The sequence below is a fragment of the Argiope bruennichi genome, chromosome X2 (assembly GCF_947563725.1).
Source record: "Argiope bruennichi chromosome X2, qqArgBrue1.1, whole genome shotgun sequence".
NCBI classification, from domain to species: domain Eukaryota; kingdom Metazoa; phylum Arthropoda; class Arachnida; order Araneae; family Araneidae; genus Argiope; species Argiope bruennichi.
The window spans coordinates 61,298,186-61,324,940 of NC_079163.1; the positions used below are offsets into that span (position 1 = coordinate 61,298,186).

Consider the following 26,755-nt stretch of genomic DNA (forward strand, 5'->3'; position numbering starts at 1 on the left):
ATTTGGCGGCACGTATGTACCTCATTAAACATTTCTTTAGAAAAAATAGCACGTTGATCCATAAAGGTTCGCCACCCCTGGTCTATAATATAACAATGATTTCAAGAAGAAGTCGATGAGTTTTTTTATTTTATGAATTCAAGGAAATGATCCGATTTTTAGTTTTTGTCTAGATATCTTTATCCAAGCCACGGCGACGAGCAGCGTAGCGAACAAAATAAGATGGCAGAAAGCAGGAAAACGCGGCAGTGAGAAAATATTTTGTACTTATATAGTTTTAGAAAAGCAATTATCGATTCACAGAGGCGGAGGCAGAGCTTTAATCACGGAGGGGGCAACAAGACAAGATAAATCGACAGGAGGGCAGAGAAATTTCTCTAATTTAGCTTCAAAATAGCTCATAATAATAATCCATTTTACATTTAACTAAAGCCAATTAAGTACTAATTAGGTTATTAAAAGTTATACACTCTTAATTTTTTTTATTCAAATACAGGTTTTTTCCACTGGTCCCAATTTTTTTCCCCACTGTTAAAAATTTATTAAGATGTAAACAAAAATGTTGTTAGTTTCTTTTATCGATTATAAAAAAATTGTTAATATTAGAGGCTATTTTTAATGAAACTCTTAAGATTTAACTGCACAAAGATCTAATTCTAGAAAAAATATGTTTAAAATCCATTCCAAGAGATCGAGACACAGGCTGAAGCACTAAATCACCTTAATTTGTTTTAGCATGGTCACGGAAATATTCAACGAGACTTTTAGGAGGAATAAGTTTTTTACTACTCTGAATTTGGTTCGAATTTAACAAAATTCTTAATCTGCTGAGTGAAGGAAGGAAAAAGAGACGCAAAATAAATAATATAAACGAAATGTGCATAATATAACAAGGTAAATCGAAAATGGAAACATACTGGGGATTACAAAGAAGAAAAAAAAGTAAATCATAAAGCGAAAAAGAACAGTACGAAAACATCGTTTTCTCCACGTTAGCACAAGGACGATAATTATATGATATACATATATATTGTATATTAAGACTGAAATTTAAGTTCTGCATACGATCTATTAAATTTCAAGCCTCATTCATTTGCTTTTCAAAGTAAATGTAAATAATTTATTATTTTCGTGATCTAATTCGGTCCGAAAGCTTTTCAATCATGCGAATCGATATTTGCTATGATGATTATTTAACAGTTGGTAGAATTAGTAATAAAATCAAATATTTCAGATTACTTTACACAAATTTTACAAAACTCTACTTCCAATGGAAGTTGCGTTATTTATAAAATACTGAAACTACCTTTTACTTCCTATGAATTTACTTTACTCTGCAGAATTCAAAAGAGAATTTTCGAATATTTCTAAGAACAATGAACATAAATATTAAAAGGTTATTTTTTTCTCTCTCACTCTTTAAATAAAACCAAAAAGATTAAACAATAATTTATGTATTATAATTTTTTTTTTTAAATATTGCTTTTGGATTAGTGCATACAGGTTTATAAAACTTTTTAAGCAAATAGGGTGATGGCACATCTGTTGTAAATTTTGGACTGATAACTTAATAATTGTACCTTGCACAATTTTTCAATATGAAGCTTTGTAAATGATCTCTGAATCAAATTTAAATATCAATAATAATCAGAATCAGGCGGCCCTTTCACAGAAATAAGTATTTAATGAAAGTTTCAAAAACTTTTAGGACTATGATACATAACACAAGAAAAATGTTCCTTTAAGGAATCACAAAAGTAAGGGAGGGAGAATAAAACACTGAAAGATGAAAAAAAACTACTTACTGTAATGCCATAATTTCAATTAACACATTTTATACTGCATCTATTATTTGTATAATGTGGTAAAAAGCGTACTAAAATGTGATGGCGCGAAAGACGTTAACGGAAGTTGTTTTAAGATCTATAAAACAGAACAATAAACACTACATCACAATATATGAACGCCTCATCAACAGCAAAGCAAACTGTGATCAAAGAAAATAAATATTATTAAATATGTAAATCTTATAACTAAAACTTTTGCATAGAGATCGAAAAGTTAAGAAACTTATATTCTAAATAAAAACGTAAGGAAAACCGTTGTAAGCAGAGCCTGAGTTCATTACCCTAATAAAGTTAAATTTGATGTTGGATTAATTAAACGACCTTTTTTCTTTCATTTTCGCACAGTTTATCTCAAAAAAGAAGACTTCCATGGTGTGAGAAAGGGTAAAGAGGTCTCTAGAGTATAATATTTTTTCAACATTAAAAATTATTTGTGAAAAACAAACTTCAAAGAAGTATTAGATCTGCAATCAATTATAAAAAGCTAACTAAAGAGTAAACTTTTAATCCTTCGCAGTATAAATACTGATCCGAATCTCAGTAAAAAATCTGATTGAAAATTCTTCAAACTATTTATATGTGAAGCCCCCCTACCCCACCCCTCTAATGATTAGCAGATAAAATTGACAACCATTTCCTGCAATTCCCCCAAAAAGTTTTTGCTCTCTCGTTTGAAATTCATTAGCAATGTCAAAATGGTACACTTGAAGCATGGCACCCATGTTGACATGCAAACACTTAATAATAATTAATAATACAGGGGTTATAATTAAAGTGATCCTACTCAGATCTATGTAGAACCCGTTCTGGTTGAAGTATTTCACTGAATTTGGATTATGCGTTTTATGGATCATGAAAGGGAATTGCAAAAAAATAACAGTTTAAATTTTGACTACTAGAAAGGGTTTTTTTACGCAATGTAAAAAATTTTTAATGCAAATTAGGAATGTTAAAAAATGGCAGTAGACAGTGCTACAAAATCATTTTTCACTAAGCTTTTAGAGATGAAAAATCGAGTTTTATTAGTCAAATCGTTTATTACAACAGTAGCAAAGGTTTAGATAGCATGGTACTGAGAAAATATCGACGTTTTATAGATTGGCAAATGAAAAGGAAGATTGCTAAATTTGAAGAGACTGGGAAGTTAGATGTGCAACCAAGAACAGGACGGAAATGGATTTCAAATTCAAGAAGAAGTCGCAATTGCTATGATAAAAAAAGGGCTCGCTTTTCAGTATTTTTCGACAAGTACTCGAGCGGTGTCACGAGATTTGTCTCTACCTTGGTCTACGATACAAAAGATTTTATTTTTAAATGATATTCATACTATGTCCACATGAAGAAAAAACTGCACTCTCTAAAAACCATTCATTGATTTCGATTACTGGTTTCCGACCAAAACAGCAAATGACCTTTGAATATTTAGTGGTCATATGAAGCTCATTTTACCCTTGGCGGAGCAATGAAAGCTCTTCGACTGTCGCAGAGGGAGTACTGCTTTCCCTAACGTTGTGCAGGGACAGCCTCTGCATTCGGATTTTATTATTGTACGCTGTAGTTTTACAGCAAATTTCATTCTTGGCCAATTTTTCTTTGAGGAGAACACTCCAGAAGGGAACTAAATGTATTCCATCAAGGATGCCTGTTACTGCGAACTTCTTCGGCAACAAATCATTCCTACCTTACCAGAACGCGAATATTTAGGTACTATCTTTATGCAAGACAGAAAAACATCAACATCCCATACTGCCCGACAAGTGAAGGAATTGCTTCGCGCCTACTTTGGAGATGATTTTATAACTTCGAGACATTTTCTGTGTCTGACATCCTCGTTCTCCACACTTGAATCCCTGATATCCTGTTGAGGGGATTCCTAAAAAGTCTTGGAAGAAAGACTTTATCCGAGCATAAGTTTGCATCCGAGTTGAAAGCAAGAATAGCACACCATGTTGGTGCAATTCTTCAACATTTCACGTTGCTGTAAACAAGGCATAACAAGCTTTGAAGACGTGATTGACGCAAATAAAATACTCATTGAACAAATTATCCAATTAAATAGTGCGGAATTTCAAATGTGCAAGCGTTTTATTCTCTATGTACAACTTTTTCCTCTGGTGGTTTAAATTTGTATTATTATTTTCTTATAGATTTCTTTTCCCTATAGTTGAAATAACGTGCATACCGTTTCAATAAAATACCAGAACGGCCACTACATAAGTCTGAGTAAGGTATTATAACTATTCCGTACAATTAAAAGAAAAGATTTACATCATGAAATAAATTACTACAAATGAAACACTTTACCATAAATGAATGACGTCAGTTCAAAATTAGCATATAGCATACATTTATCATAATTAAGAAAATATTAACAATAAGCAGAAAATAAACATTATTTTAACTATTTAATCTAATACAATCATCCTCAGTTATTGTGTATCCACAACGAGAACACTTCCAGCCAAATGTCTATGTTTACGGCGGGCATTATAGAAACAGGTTTCAGATTTCGAATAGGAGGAATCGGACGGAAGTCTGGGGATTACCTTCTTTCTTAGCGTCAATTTGAAGCGATTAAAAAAAAAATCTGTTGATCATTCGTCTTCTCGCTTTAGCCACAGTTGCAAGTGTCTTTAGCTTATTTCTTTTATATTTTATTAACCTTTTCTTTGGTTATTATTAACCGCATTTCATTATTTATGAATTTTTTTCTAGTTTCTTAAATTTTGACATGCCCTTTCAATTTAAGAAATGAGAGACTTTAAAATTTCAAGCACCTGAACGAACACTTGAATTATTTTCAAATTCAGAGTACGTTTACATATAAACTTTCTGAAGTTAATTATGTTCCAGTAAGCTTATGCATATTGGAAATAGATAACTATTGTTTTTATATTCAATTAGATTACCTCGCATTTACTTCGGAGAATTTGATATTAACTACTTACATAAATTTAAAACAAATGAAATGAAGACGATTGATTTTTTTGTCACGTATGATTCTACTTTAGATCTCTTAATTGATTGTTTTCTTATTGCGCAATTGTTAGAGATACGAATTATTCCGTTTCTCCATTTGATTTGCGTTCTTCTTTTCGTACATATGGCAGGAATATCGGATATTTTCAAGATTCCGAGTATTCAAATAATTGTGAGTTTAGTGAATCACTTTTTGAATTCATTTTCAAAAATTAAATGTAATAATACAAAATATCGCCAATTTGATGCTAAACAAGCCAATTTAAGAAACTTGAAGGAGCTTTTACCTACGCGAAATGAACTCTTCCTGCAGTAACTGTTTCTTTAGCGACCGCCATAAACATAGATACTTGACGGGAAGCGATCTCCTGGTGGACATACAGTATGTCATTCAAACATCATTTCGTCCTTAAACCGCAAGCAAATATTGATTTTCGTAACAAGCGATCTGTCAGTTTTTCAAAAAGTAATCTATACCATTTTCAACAATTGGGTGAAATAGATTCATAAGAGATAGGGCATGCCCGCGAGCTGACTTCAGGTTTGTAAGAATGCAGCTGTTTAAATAACATTCCTCATTAAAAACGTATGCTTACTGCGAATACGTTCATAATGTTGCTTTTTTTAAGTGTTTTGTTTTGGGTCCTGAAATAAGAAATCCACTGAACATTACACACACACACACACACACACATACATACTTGGACACTGACTTATATGTAAATGACATAGAACACTCATATATTAAAGTGCAAATTAATTGAGACAAATTTCATTTTTTATATAATTCTTCTTTTCACGGGGATTTCCTGCCTGAAAACGGTTTCAACTACATTCTGATACAAAAGGAGGTTGGCCTTGACAAATCTAAACTGGTTTGACCAAAAAATAATGATACGCAAAACATATTCATGTCATTTGTGTTTCAGGTTCAGTTAGAAGTGGTCGACTGTGAGTCGTCTGATTCTCTATTGGGGGGGGGGGGGGCTCATTCCTAGGAATGGGACTAGAATTGTTATCCTAGGTCAATATACCTATATGTCAGTGAGGATGTTCAGTTTTTCAGGATTATTAATCAGCAAAATAAGTTTGGGATATTTCTTCCAAAACGGAAGAGTAAGTTTGAACGCAACCTCACACACATAAAAAAAAGTAGAGATCTTCAGACAGAATTATTGGCTACTGGTGCGAGTGTTGAGTCATTGACAATTTGACAAAGGCTTACTAAAGCAGGGCGAATACCAACCCAAAAACAGGTATTAAAATCAGCAATGAAGAGGAAACATTTATACTGAATCAGGAAATATCAATCCTGGATTTCACAAGACTGAAATAAGGTTGTATTCAGCTGAAAGACGCACTTTCTGAGCAAGTATTGATATCAACGTTTGTCAAGCGTAGCCCTGGAGACCTCATCAGAAAGCAACAATTTAATCGAGCAGTTAAGACTCAAAAGAAGGCGTTTTGGACTTATGTTACATCTAGAGAATTTGGCAGTTCAGCAGTAGTTGAGGGAATGATGAACTCCAAAAAACACATTTCAAAACTAGAAGACGAAATCCTTTATTTCACGCAAACGTTCACTGGTGGTGCTGGTGTGTTTTTCAACTAGATGTTGCACAAAGTCATAATACGAAACTGTTAAAAGAAACTTTGCCTAAATTAATTTGCACATTACTGTAGGTTAACAAAGCATAATATGACATCTTTATAAGTAGGTATGCATCTGCTTCAATATCTAGGAAAAAACATAAAATTATCGTACACACTCAGTAGGTTAACAAAGCATAATATGTCTTCTTTATAAGTAGGCTTTTCATCTGCTTCAAAATCTAGAAAAAACATAAAATTATCGCACACACTCAGGTTTGATTCACAGTCAACATTTTCTCCCTACTTAAGCCTTGTTCCCAAATCCCATGGTGAGACAAATCTCGCCATAATTCTGTTCCACGTCCAGTGATGGGAGTGCAAAAATTCGTTATTGCGCTTGGAGACTTGAGGTAATCGGATCTTCCCTGCTGTATGTCGGTAAAATATTTGAATGTTATAAGAAAGCATAAGAACGCGTTAGAGCGATCCGCGTACCCGTTTCGATATTCTACAGCACATTTTGCAGTAAGATGATAAAACGTAGTAGCAGAGTTTCCACGTAGCAGTTGTCTTATTAAATAAAATAAGTCGTGGTGCGGCTTGCGTATTGTCGTACTTGGACATCTGTGGTCACTCAGTATCCGACCAGTAGAGTTCGTTCCAATGGCGCTTCGCTATGTGAATGACACCACTGGTATTTCACCTTTCATGACTTCCGAGTGAATCGCTTCTCATTAACTGTCAAAGATTTGACGTGCGAGAAATAAAAATGTCGGTTGTAGCAATGAGCATTACTAAGTGAGAAAAAGAAAATCATGGTACCTAATTTACAAACGTGCTATTAGCACAAGCTACCGTGCGATAACTTCACGATGTTTTTAGGTATTTTGTATAATAATATATATATAAAGGTATAATATTTTCGATTGAAAATAGGAAGATAATTTTTTGACAGCATACAATAAAAGTGCTAAGATAAAAGTTGCTACATAGTAGAAATTTCGGTCTCTGGGAAATTTAACACTAGGTTTACCAATGGATCATTTTGGCCCCTCTGAGAAAACTTTTCGTTAATTTTCATCAAGAAAATTATTGCAGTACTTTAAGAGAATATTTTAATTAATTTTTACTTACATTTATAATACATATAATCGCAAATCTCTCCCCCCCCCTTTTTTTTTAGTTTCAGAGAAATGAATATAGTCTATCTACTTTTACCTAAGGGGTCATTTTGACCATTCGAATAAATATTATTAAGAATACATACATTTATATTTAAATATGCAACGGCTTGATAAGGACGCATATAGATATAGGTATAAATATAGAAATAAGTATGTGTTAGTAAAATGTGTGTATATAAGAAGCAAGAAGACGAAGTTGAAAGTCAGTCAGATAGAAGCTATTATAGATTGTTAGTAAAAAAATGTGTGGGTTAAATGTCTTGGTAGAAGAATAGATAGCCTTGAAGATCTAGATTAGAAAATAAACACTTCTTTTAGCAAATAAACACAGAAGAACTGCCTTTTCATCGCACCATACCTCAAAAAAAATATTGAAAATATAAGTTTTTTCTACTTTACCTTCATAATAGATAGGTAAATTTATATTTTTTTTCTAATTAAATGGCTAAAGGGGCCATTTTGTCCCTAAATGGCTAATGGGGTCATTTTGCTCCCTTTGGTAGAAATAGGTATAAGCCAACTCATGGTAAACCTAGTGTTAAATGCAATAATCTCGGTACGACTATGGGTTCACTGAAGTTTATGGATGCACACACCATGGAAACGACACCATTGATCAGAGATGGCCAAGTACGACCTCGAATACGATGCACCACAAGCTATAAGAAAAGGCTTTAGTTCCGGCACAGACAACTGATTTGTGTAGAAAAATTAAGTCACAAAATGTCGAGAAAGCTGTTAGTGTGTACACTACAAGCTGTTGGGGCCTGCAAACTTATTTCCGGTTTCGTTCACATTTTTTCTTTAATCTCTGGGGAAACTTCAGAGTAAAAGGGTTACAAAGGACTGACTTGTCCGACGCTTTTCAACATGGAAGGGGTGCTCAACTATGATCAATGTACATTTAGCCACTAATCGTTTCTTTGGTCATTTTACCGCCGATGACTTCCCTAATACATATCTGATGTATGCAGTGGGCCTTAAAGATGACTCTTGGAAGGTCGTACGATTTTTCCGAAATGTCTAGGAATCTGCATTGGACTTACCGGATTTGGTAAACTACTCATTGATTATCGACTGACCTTATGACGGCAATGAATGATTCCTGTACTGAACATAAACTGCTGACTCTAGTGGAGTGGAACAAAATCGTTCAAGAGAAACTTGTTCCTCATTCGGAACTTGAGAAAAACCATTTTCAGCTAGGATGTTTTATTTCCAACACCGGTAGTTGAAAATCTGCAATGTACGTTGTAATTAACGCATTCTCTTATACTTCGACACACCTGGTCAGTATATCGTTTAACTAGACTTCTTCAAACATCGGAACTAAAGCCTCAAACATCGGAGGTGCATCATGCCTATTCACAATTTTACCAAACTCTCATTTTGATTTAGCTGCTCAGTAAACTCTTAGAGCCACCCGTTTTCCAATATCGAATTTCCTGTCGCGGAATTCGAATATGCCCTTTCGTATTTTGTATTCTCGAGATCAAATAAGAATAGTCGAGATCGAATATCTTTTTTTAGAAATAACATAGCTGGTCAAATAGTTGAAGCATTTGGAGCTTTCCGATCCGATACTGCAATAAGAATGTAATCTATTTCTTCTGTATGTTACCCCATATTTTTGAATACAGTAACGGTAAAAAAAGTGACAAGCTCACGTTTTTTTACTTCATGTTGCTAGAAATTATTTTAATCTGCTGAGTCGAAATCAAATGACAATTTTGCGTTTTTGGAAGTACCGTAAACCTACTTACAAGTAACTATAGCAATAATTAACAACGTTTTGAAAAATGTGAAATTTTATCGCATTTGGAGTATGTCTTTTATATTTATCAGTTTTATTTTAGGATATTTCTGAGTTTTGCTTAATTAAACTTCCCTATTTTTGATGATAATGATTTTTCGCTGTGGCATCCGTAATTTGACTATTCAGCAACAAGAAGCTATAGTTAATGGACACGATCAAGGTCGGACTCTTCTAGATTTTCAGGAAAAATTTTAATATATCGGAGAGTGGAATACCGATGTTCTTGAAGAAATGGGTTGGCGTCCTGGTGCTACGTTTTTTTCGAAAGGAGTGTCTCGTCTTTCACATGCGATAGATCATTACAAGCGAGCTTTGTGACCCTTAAAACGCAAAATAATCTATTCATACAATCAGTCATAGGCTTCAAGCAACTAGACTGAATAGAAGACGTGTCGTTAGGAAACCGTTGACCACTAAGAATAATCGCAAGGCGCATGGAATGGGTGAAAGCGCACTAACACTGGGCAAGAAAAGTGGGAAATTTTCCTTCGGATTGATGAAAGCAAACACATGAAGTTTGGTACGGATGGAATATAGTGGTTACGTCGTTTCCAAGGCACTCGTTTCGACTCCAAGTATCAGATTCCAACAATAAAGCAGGGAGTGGAAATATCAAGGTTTGGGGATGTGTCTCTCGCCTTGGCATGGATTCCCTGAGGTGGATTCAGTTGAAACATACTTGAGACACGATGCATCCAAATGCACGCAATTCTCTTGGTCGTCACTTATATTTCTATAAAATAACGCAACGGGAACTTCATAATGTTTCGGAGTTCCGCAGTGTGACAAAGTGGTCACGGGCACCTCCACATCAAAATTTTGAATGATTATTAATAAGTTTAGAGGAAAGATTAAAATTAATTGAACTAGTTTGGACGAGCAAGCGCATAAAGATCTAATGTTACGAAATTTGGTATTATTTATTTAATATGATCAAATTAATAACAAAATATTTAATTGGTGGACATCATGTAGTACTTTCTTTTTAAGGTACCAGGGGGCATCACCAATCTTCATCAATGGTTTGTTTTGAAAAACCTGCAACTGTTATGGGCAGAAGTGGCTCTCCATATTTGGGAACCGTACATCATGGCAGGTGTTATAATTACTTTGTAAAGCAGAAGTTTGAGTCTAATCGATAGTTCACTCCACAGAGCAATTAAGCTGTTGAGTTTAACATTCGTCAATGTAGCTTGGGTGAGGGCAGCTTTAATACGACTAAAGAAAATTTTGCGTCTAAAATTAACCTTTGGTATTTATACTCATTTACCCAGGGATGGGTGGACCGAAAATTTAGATAGGGCTGAGATCGGGCATTTTCAATTTTTTAGTGAAAAGGAGGCACGCATATTTATTTAGGTTGAATTTATTTTCCAGCCGATGAATCAGCGCTGTAAAAACTTTAGGATTGTTTTAGGAGAACACAGAGAACATTTATTGAGTGAGAACAGCGGTATCGTTTGGAAAATTTGCTAAATGACAATTATCTGTTTTTAGAATGTCGTTGACATAAATATTACGCAGCGTTGGAGAGAGCTAATTTCCTTGTGCGCAGCCACTAATTATGTTGTTTCCTCGTGTTCTGAAATTAAAAGATGGGTACAAGCGTAAAATTTTGATCAATTGCTCCGAAATATCAAGTCGCATGAGCTTGTATAAAAGGCCTTCATGCCAAATTTAAACAAAGACAAAAGTGCACCTGTGGTTTAGGATTTCACAAAGCCATCGTGAATCAATTCTGTAAAACGAATAGTGATTCGTCGACAAATTATTCCTTTATCCGAATTGTTCGGAAATGATGATGTCGCTGAGAAATTGATTCAGGCGTTTGAGAGGCAACAGATTCGTACACTTAACTCAATCTACTAAGTAGCGAGATGGGACGAAAATGTTGAGGTAAAGACAAATCAGACTGGTTTTGGAATAGAGACAAATAGAGCTGTTTCCTGCAAGATAATGATCCTAAGTACTACTCCAAACATATCCAGAACTGGTTACCGCATCGTCATGTGACCTCCTTGATCGGGCAAACCAGTTCCCAAGCCTTAAAATTATCGAGGGGGTATGGGCCGAGCTGAAGCGTCGTCTTATAGGAAGAATGGAAGAAGATCCCTCTCTCATTCATTAAAACTCTTCTAACTCTATAGCTCATAGATACCAAATATCAATACGTAATTGTTAATATTTTCATCGATGCTGGCAATTTTGTACATTTTCAACAAATCAACTTGTTAAATTTTGCTTCTTTTAAATTAAATAATAAAATTATTAATTTCAATTAAATTTCTTGCTTTTTGAATCATTAATGGTTTATGCATCAGACAAACACCTAAAAATAAACATTATGTGACAATTTCTGAAAAAAAGGTTCACTTTTGGATAGATTAAAGAGTAAAAAAAATATGAACTTTACACTTTTTTGACCGATAATGTAGCTCCTAAGAGATTGCTTAACTTCCATTCTGTTAGATCATTATTTGAAGGTTTCATTAATTTTGTATTTAATATCTTGTACATAAAGTAGTTTCAGTTCAATTGTTGTTTAATCTCCTAATGTGTATGTGTACACAGGAATGTGTTTTGTGTCTAATACAATAAGTGTATGTGACTGGCAATTTCTTATTTTGCTATTTAATAATTATTGTACTTTTAATTATATTGTACCCTGAGCCCGATGACGACGAAAAAAAGATAAGCTAATTTTATTCTTACTTTATAGCATTGTGCAAGACGGTGTACATGATTTCTAAATTTCATATGTGCTTATAGGAAGCGTGCTGCTGCGACTCTAGGCCCTAGTGCTAATTTTGTTTTTACCTCATGTGTATACTGAGAGAAAGAATGTTAATTTTTAATATAATAATACAAAATATTCTTCTCATGAAAAATATATATGAATATATAATGAAAAATATAAAATGAAACTAAAGAATAAAGTGTCACTGAAAAGCAAATTTCTGTGGTAACCCGAGGAAAAACTAAAATGAAACACTGTGCAAAAACTGTTTTTTCCAATAAAAACACCCTGCATCAATAAAGAACTGAAGCTTTTGTAGGATTGGATTTTTGTCTATTGCAATCGGCACAATTTCTAGCAACTTCTTCATAACCTCTAGCTATATTCTTAAAACAGATAAACACTTAAACTATTGCCTTCATTTTTATCATAACCAAGTGCCTATTATGCAATTCTTTCAAAATATTTTTCTTATATATGCAATGAGAATTTTTGTCCTTACATAATACACTCGTACTTAGTGGTGTAAAGGACTCCCCTTCCTTTAACATTTCGACCTGCTCTTCAAACTTTATAAGAGGTAGCCAAATTCATCTTTTCAAAATTCATCTAAAGTCATCAAATTCATCCCCTGTTATAACTCATAAAGGCAATCTTTCAATTTATATCATCTGGAATATTTTAATATTATCGTTTACCACTAATTCTTCCAAGGTTTTTCTGAATCAGGAAAAAAAAATCTGCATTTTCCTAAACAGTAGTTTTAAGGATTATGATATCAAATTGGAAAAACAGTAACGTTGATACATAATGTAATAGTCCAGTAGCTGTTGGAAACTAAAAATTTATTTTCAACTCCTAACTTTGACTGCTTTTAAGTCTCTCATCAATTGGACCAGGTGTTGTCCTTGTCATCTGACCGCGGTTCAAAATTACGAAGTCCGTCTCAAAGGAACCTAAAACGGAATGTTCATATGACTAAACTAACCCATCGATTGCATTGTCTTCCACCCTCTTTCATTCTCTTACCTCCATTTCTTACGAAATTAGAGGGAAAAAATGGAATGGAGGCGAGGGAAGTTTTCCTTGTATTTCCGGATAAAAGCTATTATTTTAACCTTCAGCCAGTGGATAGCAAGTTTTTCCATTCTTTTTGCACCAGTTTCATATATTCTTAATCTTCAAGCAATTCTTGAAAAATCGCCAAATGAAAAATTGTATATAAAAAAAAGAAGAGTAAAAGTTTAACTTGGACATATATTTAAATTAAATTTTTAAAGTTCAATTACGAGACCCTTTTAAAAATGAGCGCTATTCATTAAAAAATATTTTAATTATATTTAATGATCATTCAGTTTGGGGAAATCAAAATAAACAAAGGAAATTTATTGTATCCTTATGTTATCCTTTATTGTAAACCTTAAATGTTTCGATTAATATTTCTTAACTAAAATAAATTTTTACCAAAAAATCATTCATTACAGGGTGGCTATGCCTAGAGCTCTAATGCAAAAAACCTATTCAGCCATATAAAATCGAAATTGGTCAACATACTATTCCGATTATGGAATGTCAAGTTAAAGAAGGGGGGGGTCAAATTTTAGCCTGTAAATGCAATATGGTACTGTACAGAAATTAGCCTAATCAATTAGTCGGAGGAATAACAAAAATCAGAATTCCCACTACAATTTTTATTTTCGTATCGTAAATACATATGGTAGAACTTACTCAAAATGAAGTAAGAGACGACGCTAAGAACGAAATAAAGATGTCATACCATAATTACCCTTGAGTAAATAACACAACAAATAGCATTAAAACCGTTGTGTGGGGTACTTTTAGAAATTGCGTTCTTTGAAGCTATCCGTGCACTAACACCCCCCCCCCCTCCTCCCATATACACACCAACACTATCCAACGCCAGAGCTTCTTCGAGGCATTCAACAGGATCATACAGAATCAGACTGGGATTAAAGAAATTTTGAAAGCATCTCCTTTCAGTCTTTTCAGTGTTTGTACATAAAAATTGCCAAGAAGATCATTGTAAATACATACGAAACAAAAAATCATTCATGCGAAACGAATTAAATACAAGACTGTTCCGACCGAAAAGAAAATTACCCATTTTGTACGAATGGACTCGGTAAAGTTTGCTAAAAGTTTATACTTACAATCTACAAAAGAACTTCTTTCAGCTATTAATTTAATGCGCTAAATGCGTGAACAGAGTATTTTAAGTTTTTAAGAATTAGGATTAATGAGATGAGGGAGGGGGAAAGCAACGCTTTATAGAGAGACGAGAATTCAGGAATCTCGATGGGGCAATGAAAATGGAAATACGAAAGAAAAAATGGATAAATTGGCCTGTGTTTAGGAAAAAATACAATATCAAATATAATTAGTTTTCCTTCATTTAGCCAAAGAATTTTGTATTTCAGCGACACTTCATTTTATAATAAGAATCCTCTTTTGTATTTGTAAATTAAAAGATAACATTCTCTCTCGCAGTATCCACATCCAATAGGAATAATATACAGGTGCTTGAATTTACTATAGGTCTGTGCTGATATATAGCTTATCAATTAAATCAAAGGATTCATAAAAAAAAAAAGTTAAGGAATGCAACACGCTTCCTATAAATACACAGGAAATTTAGAAATCGTGTGTACCGACTTATACAACAACATTATATATATACAACATATAAGGTAAGAATAAAACTAGCTTACCTTTCTTTCGACATCATCGGATTCGGGGTACACTATGATTTAATCTACAATTATTATTAATTCACAAGAAAAGTATACAGCCAGTCGCATACATATTTTAGTTTGGGTAAATTACACACACGCACACACTTACAAACACACTAGTAAATTAAATAAGAACTAAACTAAAACTACTTTATGTACAAGATATTAACATTGGCGGAATGGAATTACCTAAATGAATATATGTTCTTTCTCACAATGAAGCATTAAAATTTTAAAAATGTATTTATACAGTATTTGCAATCATTTATTCCAAACGAAAACACAAATACTGCTTCATACAGAATTATGTAATTCCAAACGCATTTTTCTTTGTTTTTTGTCTATCCCACGATGACACGCCTACCTGAAAGTGTGTAAGACCTTGAAGGTCGTCTTGAAGAGAACAACGACAGGCTTTAAAGATGCTTTATTCACTGAAATATTTCAAAAGATACTTTATTCAATGAAAGGCTTACAAGCATCGCCAAAAAATGGCGGTACATAAGAATATACATTAAAGTTTGGTTGAGAAAAATAGAATTACAAAGTTAATTGATAATTAAACATATTCTAGATACAAATAATTTAACACTTTCTTAATAAAGCAGAAAACACACAAACAAGAATTATACAGTACACCAAACATCACATCAAACAACAAAAGTTTAATATTTAAAACACAACCAATTAACTGAAAGAAATGAAAGAAAGAAAATAGATATGGACAACACCAACATCAAAATATAAATATCACAACACAGAAAATAAAGCGAGGAACAGATAATTGACACAATAGTGAACAATTAAATTTATTATCATTCCAAATTTTCAAGACGAGACAAACGCACAATTAGACAAAGAACAATACAGAAATTTTAACAACTTACAAAAAACAAAAAAATTCCCACTTCATTTTTGAACAAAAAAAAAAATTGTCAGAAGCTGGGAGACACATACACATAAGATAAAGCAACAGACAAAACAAGATCGCAAACAACAAAAGGGGAAAAACCTCACCAACCCACCCTCCTCTGAATTTCATCAAAAATGTCTTCCTAAAATTTCAGTTATTCTTCCTGCCTTCCCCAAAGATGTCTTTTTTCTGAGCACATTAAAGAACCGCGATGCTTGAATTCGTTTAAACCTCACTGACCTTGTTCCCGCGGCCCGTGATGCGTCCAGCCCACGGTCGCCCTAGGACACCGATGGTCAATCGGCATTCGACCAGTGCTGCCGTTTCCGTTACGTGTATACTTTTGAATTCAAGATTAAACCAAATCCGAACACCCAGGAGTGTCGTGAGGATCAGTAAAAAAACTTATTTAAAACAAAAATCTTCATGGTATTTAATTTACAAACGTGTTCGTTTTGTGAAGAATAATGTCATTTTTGAATGACTTCATTTTTAATTGAAGGTACATAAAAGTGATTAAAAAATTTAGAAAGCAATTAGAAGAGGAACAAGAGGTTTGACAAATATTTTTAAAAAATTCTGTCAAGTTAACACTTATTTTCATGAATAATAAGTAAATTTTGGTTAATATTCTTAATGACGCTGAAATTGAGGCCATTTGTTTACAACATCACAAATATCCAATCAGTCATTGACTTTTAAAGAAAAAAACCCATATTATTTAATTCAAGATTTCATCACATATATTCGTCTGATTATAGTGGGAATTTACGAACAACTTGAAATTTAAAGGAAGAATATTGTGTAATTTAAATGCCACTTTTGAAATATCTACAAAATATAAGCAATTTTTAAGGTTAGTAATTCAACATGTAAGCATTACACTGAAGACACAGAATAAATTTTTAATTATTCTATCACTACTTTCAAAATAAATTTATAAGTGTATTTTAGCTCAATACATTCAGCAAGTAGAGAAAATAAAAATTTTCTGAGGGTATTACCATGCAAAATACGAAAAATTTTACATTTCTTTCCTTAATGCAATGCAGTTAAAAAAACCATGTAATAATATGCAGTTTCCTATTATTCGTATCCTGACTATTAAGACAGATATTTAAATAATAAGCATTATTCGAGAAAATGAAATAATTTTCTCTGCTACTGGCCAGATAAACTACGGTCTCCTTAATAAAAGAATCTAATATAATAGTAAAGAAATTAAACTGAAAGTCAATAAAGCAAAGGCTATATTTTCCTGTGATAACAAAATTGATAACCACTTTGTAAAGGAGTTTGATAATTTGATAATTTTAAATTTAGTGTGAAAGCTCCGATCAAGTATGCAGAAGTTTCGTTTTGTACTTTGTGTGTGTGTGTGTGTGTGTGTGTGTGTGTGTGTGTGTGTGTGTGTGTGTGTGTGTGTGTGTGTGTGTGTGTGTGTGTGTGTGTGTGTGTGTGTTTATTTTTGTATGTGTGTGTGTGTGTGTGTGTGTGTGTGTTTATTTTTGTATGTGTGTGTTTCTGGTCTCAAAAAAACCTTCGAAAGTTTTTTAGCCGAAAACTATGCCTGCGAAATTCGACTCAATTTAAATGATACATTGAGAGTAACTAATTTAAAATTCAATTTTGAAATATATCAGCAAGAAATTTTACACTTTCAATACACTAAAAAGATAATTTACATTCCTAATTATATTAGAAACAACACAACTATAAAACAGGTTTCATGTTAACGTCGGTTTTTTAAAAAATATTATCTGCCTTATTAGCGAAAGAATTAATGATAAAATTACGAAAATAGAAGGCTCAAATTAATTTGCATTACACAAATAATTTAAAATACAATTAATAGATATTTTTGCTTCACTTGAAAAAATACTTTATATTCCATACGCAAATAATTTTAATATTATATTCTATAACAGGAGTGGCGAGCCTTTATGGATCAACGTGCCATTTTTTCTAAAGAAATGTTTAATGAGGTATAGACAGATGTGCCGTCAAAAAATTTTGACCGGTGATTGAAAAGATAATAAAGCTAAATATTAACTCAAAAACTCTTTATTTACTACGAAAAAATACATTCTGCACTGTATAGTTGTAGATGTTTTTGTTATACGCGTAATTCAAATTAAAGTAACAGTAGTGTGACTTCTGTTGTTACAGATTAGATGACAAATAACCTATATTGGGATTGTAAGATGTTACTTTTATCAGAATGCATGCTGAATTGGAGTCATCTGCCAAACGGTTTCAAAGCGAGTCTATAATGTTATTTATCTCTAAAAATAATGACTCGCAGGCATAGGTAGATGAAAATATGGTTAAAATAGCATGAGCCATAGCAGAAATTTCGTTCCTGGCATTTTTACTTATTTTGCTTGTTAATCTTTCTGTTTCAATCAATTCCAACTTTTTCTTTGTTTCAATAAATTTTTGAATCCACATTGAATATGAATGAAAATCAATCAGTTGCATTTCAAATTATTCAATTTCCAACAAATCGAATTAGGAAAATTTTAGTTTATCAAATAAAGTCACATGCAAACCGTTTTCATTGGTGGCGTGCCCAAAATATTGTGTCGTGTGCCATTGGTTCGCCATCCCTGCTCTATAATCAATTACATCAAACTGAGAATTTTCTAACAAATCTGCGATTTGGGAACTGCACAACTGCTCTTCACAATCTCGCAGCATAATCAACAGACTATCTGAATGCCTGCATAGCCCTTTGTTATTGCATTTTACAAATATTTTCGACCCACCCCTCCTCTAAATCCTCGACCACTTCAGGCATAGAAGGACTACAACGTGCAGGAACATTCCAACGGTGGGGAGAATGGCGGATTTATGGTCAGCTTTGCCGCGAGCCATGGGAACAAAGCTCAGGACGGGTGAGGTGGGTGAAACCACGGGCCAGGGGAACAGGGCTTAAGGCGAGTGAGGTGGGTGGCAGGTGAAGTGAGGACGGGCAGAGACGAAGTGGTCGGCACCCCCCAGACTAACATATTATTAGCGTAAGTATTTTTATGTGTTAATAGATTAAAATCCTGTAAACATATTCTCCGACTCAGAAACTTTGTCAGAACCATCCCTCCCAATTCCATTCACTCAACTCTTTTTTAAAATTATGTTTTTCAATATTAATAGGAATAGGAAAATTCTCCTTTGGTTGTAAAAAATTTGACATATTGGAAAGTCAGTTCCTACCCGTGATACCGGCAAGATACCCAAGATAAACCGACTAACTCTTCCACCTAAAGGGTATTTAATTTAATATCATCAGTAAATTTTGAATTACATTTATTTTCTTTAAAAATTTCAATTCATAAAAGACTGTAAAAATATTGATTTTAGCACCTCTTTCCAAGGTCTAGTCGGCCGCTAAATTATTTATCGCTAACTCATTTTAACTAATGAAACAAGTTGAAGGTATGTAACATAGTATCCTGGTTAGTGTCCTCTCCAAATGCAAGACTGCAGGAGGCCTATATTGTACCATTCTTTTTATAATTTAGAGTTGTCGTGTACACGCCACCTACGATTTAGAATGTAATGTTATCCCAGGAAGAAAATTTTTCCGAGCTTTTCTCATTTGCTATTGTGTTTCCTTTCCTTTCTTTTTTTAACTACATTCAAGTATATTTGATAGATAGAATAAAACGCAAGTTCTGACCTAGGTTCTATACTTTAAGAAGTCGGAAAAAAGGTACTTCTTTTTCCGACTTCTTAAAGTATTTTTAAATATTTATTACAAACAGCAAAATTTTCAATTTCAGCATTTGAACAAGTTTAGAAAAAAATTCTATCGTATGTAGAATAAAATAAATAAAGCAAGATAGGAACCTACGTACTGATGCCTTTTTTTCCGATATATAGATAATGATAATGTACCTAGGCATCATGAAATTTCATATGGAATGAAAATTTCTGAAATAGGTATAATGGTTGTGGTTGGAAAATTCTACTGCGGGTCGCCCTCTCCCCAGAAAAGAATGTAGAGAAAGTAGTATTGTTTCAACTTCTATCGAAAATGGAGGGTGATGGGGATTAGGCGACAACTGATGACATATCTAATGATCATGAGCTTTCATACGAAACAAAAATTGGTAAATATCGAAACAGTGGTTAGGGCTGGGAGATAGGTTCTTACGTTTTTTCCATGTTATTTAAATATATATTGTCTCTGATGATTATATATTTATTATGTGAAAAATTAATTGATGCTCAACTTTTAAAGGAAAATATAACACTCGGTAAATGATTATTACTTTTCCACTAAGAATAATATTCATTTTGTTTTTATCAGTTAAGAGTATTTTCTTTTGTGGGTTGATTGCTTTAGTGTGTATGAGAGAAAATGTTATCAGAATATTTTTACATTTTAATTGGAAGAAATGTTCTAGACAAACCATAAATAAATAAAGAATAAGTGAATAAAATGTATTTATAAAAAAACATTAAATTATGATCTTTCAGATACAGATTTCATGGAAGTAAGTGATTAATTTTAATAGAAATATTACACCTATCAATTACTTTAATGGAAACTATTGTGATCTGACCCTCAACTACAAGTGCTAAATATTAATCTATATTATTTATGCTTAATAAAATTATTTATTTGAAATAATATAAATCCTTTAAAATAGCTCCGACCAAGACAGATTAAAATGTGTATTTTATTCCCGGCCTTCTTGCAAACAAAAATATTGCTATTCCGCCTATGACTGAAAAAATTTCATAAATCGTCCTAGATAATTATTTTCATTTTTCAGGAAAAGATAGGAAAAAATAGTCCATTTCTTTGGCAACACCATAATGTTTGTACACAGGTATACTATACGCAAATTGGGTCCTGTTGTACGCTTGACAATAGTAATAAAAACACCCTTCAAACCACACTTAAGGTCAGACCTTTGGAACTACAGCTACCAAATTTGATACGCAGATACTTCTTTGGAATTAGGAGCTTATTAAAAAAGAATTCTTCAAAATTTTAAACCAGATTTTCTATTAAAAATTAATCAGAATTTAAGCATTTTCCCTCAAAAACTTCTGGGCATATTATTGAACAAAGACTGTTTTTACACCATTTCAAAGGGGGAAGAGATTTTTAGTGATACAAATTTTAATTCTGTAAAGCAGCTTTCTCTAATTTTAATGTAGTTTTGTACACGAAGGGGACTACAGGCAGGTCAATACTGTATTTTTAGAAACACAAATAAACTTTGAGCTTTATTAAATAAATAAATTTCTACTCTTTTCGCATCTAACTTTTCCCAATTTTCACAATACTAGATATTTAAATTAAATTTTCAAATATATTCGATAACCAATATAACAGCAATAAATGAAAAAGAAAAAAAATCAATATCGAATTTCAAATTACTAAAAACAGTAAGTAATCACGAGTTGTTTGCATAAAATAGCATATTCTTTAAGGATTTTTTTTTTAAACTCGGGATGATTTAAGTTTTGTAAGAGGGAAGAAAAAAGCAAAATCGTGCATTTTGGTCACGAGCTATACACGTCTATACACGGACAACTGTTCACAAATCCGAATTCATTTACAGCGTATAAATTCTAAATGTCAACCATCCAATAGATTTTACACACGTGTCTTTGCCTGATTCGTAAAATGGTAAATAATTTGCCTTTCTCTAACTTTAATAACACCATAATACTACCACTCGTGTATTGTCATCACAGCAGACAGAAAACGCTCATCCAGAGCCAACAATTCTTAAAATGAGTTCCATCACACAAATTCTCGAAACTGCTGGCAAGTGTTCCTTCCTCATGCAACTTAAAAAATTTTCAGAAATGTATTTTAAGGCAGCCTTGAGCTAAGAAGGTAAACATTTTGTAATATTCGTTCAGTTGCTATCACTAAAATAACGCGGGGGGTAGCCATAATTTGAAATAAATCAATTATCTAAAGTCAGATGATACGCAACCCGTAAGGACAAAATACGCTCCTGATTTATCTATAATAAATCTATGATTGTATGTTGAGCAAAATATTTCGCAAGATCAAAAATGCTTCTACTCATTCTGGATCTAGAAATTCACCTGTACTGAACAAAAACTTCACAACCGATGACTGTACTGGCATCAACTGTACTGACCAAAAAACGTACACAAACGATGACTGTACTGGCATCAACTGTACTGACCAAAAAACGTACACAAACGATGACTGTACTGGCATCAACTGTACTGACCAAAAAACGTACACAAACGATGACTGTACTGGCATCAACTGTACTGACCAAAAAACGTACACAAACGATGACTGTACTGGCACCAACTGTACTGACCAAAAAACGTACACGAACGATGCAATTTTCTTCTAGAAAACAAGCGTGTTCAGACCAGATTTTTCCGAATTCAGGAACAAACACATCTACTTTTAACTCGCTTCAAAACGAGAGTAAGACTAATGTTTTTTTTTTTTTTTTTTGTGATAAAATATTATGCAACAAATATATTAGTACTTTTAGGCGAGGAAGATTTAGTAATTGATAGCTGCAGATATTTCTCGATAAAAATAAGAAACAAAACTCCTTTTAACGTCAAAAACAAAACTTAATTGAAATCTTAAGGGAAAAAATGCCCCCCTCCCCCTTCCAAAAAAAAAGGGAAGCAAATGAAAGAAGTTTTCCGGCTTACCCAACAATGAATGCATCATTTTGGCAGCAAAATAAATAACTAGATAATAAACAAAAAACGCAACGATTTATGTATTGATATTTACTATTTACGAGATTCAAAGCAAGCCAGTGAAAAAGTTAAGTAGGTTAATAAAATAAATGGCAAATAAAACATTAATTCTCTCACGTTTATTTTAAAAGTTTTAATAGTATGTTTGAATGCTGAATTAGGAAATTCATAAAAAAGTATTAACATGGCCCGATTTCACAAACAGAAAAAACAACTCTCATTCTTCCTCTTAATATAAGATCTTTAGATCATAGGATGCAAAAAAGAGTGTCATTCACAACCGTTCCAAGGCCTCTTGCACACCCTCCATTTCTATTGGTCGACCAAATACCTTCAGAAAAGACTGGGAGCTTACACATTTGTCGGCTGTAGATGCTTGCCACTTTTTTTGACTATCCATGAACAGTCGGGACTTTCCCAGAGGCGCATATACATACATACGGTTTGCTTTAAATATTTTAAATTATTAAATATTATGTTTAAAAATAAGAGTTTCACATACTTTATTTGTGAGTATCGCTATCTCTAATAATAATAATAATAAATACATTTTAAATCTGTTATATTACAAGCCGTTTTAGTGATCATCTAATGCTAATGCTAAAATAGTGTTTTAAAAAGTTTTCGGGCATTTGAACGTTTTAAGGTTTTAAGACATTGAATATTTTTAAGGTTTATGTGTACTGATATATATATATATTGAAGTGCAATGGGTGTTTTTATTTATTTTATTTATTTGTTTTGCTATTTAATCTATGAACAAGAAAACAATAACATGATTAAGATATGAAGATTCAACTTACTATTCTAAATTAAATAAACTTCGATAGAAGGCATGCTTTTAGTAAAAATCTTGTTATACTTACAATTAAAGTTAAACTTTACAATAATGCAATAATTTTAAATATTGCTGTTCTTACTATTGATCGAGAATGTTTGAAAGCAAGTAACAAGAAAATTTAATCAGTATTTGAAAAGGGATAATGGATAATATTCTTTTACAGTCTATTTAAAGATAATTAATTTACAGTCTATTGTTGCAATTTGAAATACAGTCTGATTTCAAGCAAAAACGATAGAATTAAAAGTAACGGTATTACTTAAAATTAAAAGAAAAAGAAAACCGTGATAATCCTTATAAAACCTAATCCTAATAAAAGATAATTTTGTACACTCCGAAAATGTTTAAATATTTATACATTTATAATACAAACATATTTATTGAATTATATTTATTGAAACATATTTGAATTAGTTGAGAGATCGGTTTAACTTATAGTTTGAAATAAAACTAAAAATTTGCTATAAAATTTCACAAAACGCCACATGTTATGAAGCTCAATATCAATAATAATATATTCATTAAAAAACTCAATTTTCATATTTAAAAAAAAAAAAAAAAAAAAAAACCCTGCCTTTTCTGGCAGTGAGTGAACCACGAAATGCCCTCTCTACGTTCCTTTCCCTTTCCTCTACAGCCTGTTTGTTTATTATTCTACCATTTGTCACGAGTGGGGAGTTCGTAAAACTTTCTCCTTCAACGACCTTGGCCGTATATCACGGTAACTAAAATATTATTAACTACACTAAACATCGTATCATATTTAAACCAGTAATATTAGAAAGATAAATATTAGTACAATGAAATGGTATAAAAACGATTGTTGTGTGATAATTCTTTCGGGAGTTATTAGCCGGAAACTTCGAAATATGACTTAATTTTTAAATTTTAAAAACTGAATCAAAAGTTGAAGAAAAAGGGGTTCCTAGGCGCCCAACTCCAATATTAAAAGTATATCTGTGCCAAATTTGGTAGCTAGATTCTACAGTTTGTTCCGTAGATCGCCAGAAGGCACATACACATTCATCTGTATTAATATTAAAGATATGTATATAATTGCTTGTTTATTTTGTATTCATTAAAGATAAAATATCAAATCCACGTTTGAACAAAACCACAGTCCGTAATTTTAAAACAAATGTTTCTTTAAATAAGGGTTAGTCATGTAAAATAATTAATTTGGTCATCACAATTTCGGACAGATATACAGGTTAGTAATTTGCACCAAAAGGAAAGACATTAAAATGCAAAATTTAGAGTTAGCACTACAAATTAATCCTAGCTTGATCCATTCTATTAAAAAAAAATCTAGAGGTCGCTAGTTTTTTAAGGGTCGCTAGCATAACAATAATAAGAGCATTTAAGAATTATTTTTATTTTTATAAATGCAATTTATGATACGTTGAAAAACAAACTCTAACTGAACAGACTTAATACTGAGTTTCACGGGGTTAGGTGGGGTGGGGGGGGGGAATCGCAAATCAAAAAGCTAATTTTAAGAGTGGGAGGGGGGGGGCTTGTGTAGCATGCTCATTATTACAAAAACAAATGCTGCTTTTCTCTCTCTCTTTCTCTCTCTCACACACACACTCTCTCTCTAATATACTGAACATTCAAAAAAAAAATCACACAAAGCTACTCCAAAATGCATGCATGCAGATATACATGCAATGAGATTTAAAATAAAATCAATAGCATGCTCAACTTTTACACAAAAAACACCTTGTCGTAAAAACACCAGCAACTGGCATTTTAAATCATGCAAGCACAAACAAGATTAAATAAAAACAATTTCAAAAACACTTATTAATACAGAAAAATGAAGATTTTTTTTAAAAATTTATTAATAAGGCATGTTTTTAAAGTGAGTAACGTTTTGAAATTCTAGCTTGAATTCTGTGGTCAGTATTCCGCGTGTGGGGGCTGTTTACCTCCATCTGTTGACCAGCCATAAGAGATGTTACGGAAACATTCAACCGTGTTAATGTTTGTTTTCAAGTATTTAAAATGACCCCGCCTACTGTGAAATACGATTTTTTTTAGGGCTAAAAATCGAAAAGCAGCTAAAATTCATCGTCAGATTAGAGATTAAGGAGAAAATATTATGAGAAATCGTCCGGAAGGAGCTTTCAAGGATGGGCGCAAGAATGTTCATGATGAGGAACGAAGTAAGCAAGCTTCAGTGAATTCTGAAGATTTGGGGCAGAAATTTGAGGGAAGAAATAAACATAACAGATTACTCTTAACAGTTTTGTCATTATCTGATGAATATCTTCGGGTTTACGTAATTTTGTGAATGAAATTACAAACGAACGCTTAAATTCTCGAAAACTAAATGCACGCTGGGTACCGAAATGCACAAACCAAACGTTTAGGTAGTGATTTTAACTTTCTTCAATGGCATGAAGAGGAAAGTGATGATTTTTTTTAGCCAAACTGTCATCGTCGATTAAACTTGGTTTACACTACACCAAAAACGAAGCAGCAATCCACGGAATGGCAGCATTCATCATTACCCAGTAGAGAAAACTTCATGAAAACAATTCCAGTAAAGAAAATAGTGCGTACTGTGTTTTAGGACAGGAAGGGGTGTTCCTTGTGAATTTTTTACCTCAAGGTGGTACAATAAATTCTGCGATGTATTGCGAGACTTTAAAGAAATTGCGCAGTGCAATCCAAAACAAAAGACATCACATGCTCAAATGGAGCATTACGGGGTTCGTTTTACATCATGACAATGGCCACTTACATGCGGCTAAACGAATTTGTGATCTCACCGCAGCATTTGGCTGGGAACAACTTCATCACTCTCCGTACAGTTCCGATCTTGCGCCCAGTGACTACCACATGTTCTAGCATTTGAAAAAGCATTAGGGTGGACTTTGCTAGAACAATGACGAGGTCAAAATGATCGTGTTGCAGTGGGTGTCAAATAAAATTGCAGACTTCTATGAAAAGCGGGTTCAAAAACTGGTTGCACGATACGACAAATGCCTTACTATTGGCGGAAATTATGTAGAAATAAGAGACTGAGCCACAGACTTTCATATAAAAGTAAAATTGGTAAGAAAATTCTGTTTCCTTTTTTTTTTTAATTTCAAAACGATACTCAATTTAAAAATATGCCTCATAATAAAAAATTATGGAATCTTGAAATCAATTTTCTCTTAACTTCACTATCAGATGGCGCCACCTTGCATGAGATCAAAATTTCAATTAAATTCATTAATAATTGAATTCTGAAAATATTAAAGCCACTAGGAATACATGCTTGTACAAAATTTCCAAACTCCAGCCCATCAGGAAGTAAGTGGAAAGTTGATTACAAAATTCCATTACTACAAATATGAAACAATACAAGTC

The 26,755-nt window shown here is 32.8% G+C and overlaps 1 protein-coding gene across 3 annotated transcripts in view; it reads right to left on the reverse strand.

The window, feature by feature from the left end:
* The window catches only part of LOC129960978 (probable JmjC domain-containing histone demethylation protein 2C), a 189,330-nt gene that overhangs the window by 112,847 nt on the left and 49,728 nt on the right, over positions 1 to 26,755 (reverse strand). The window lies entirely within an intron of this gene.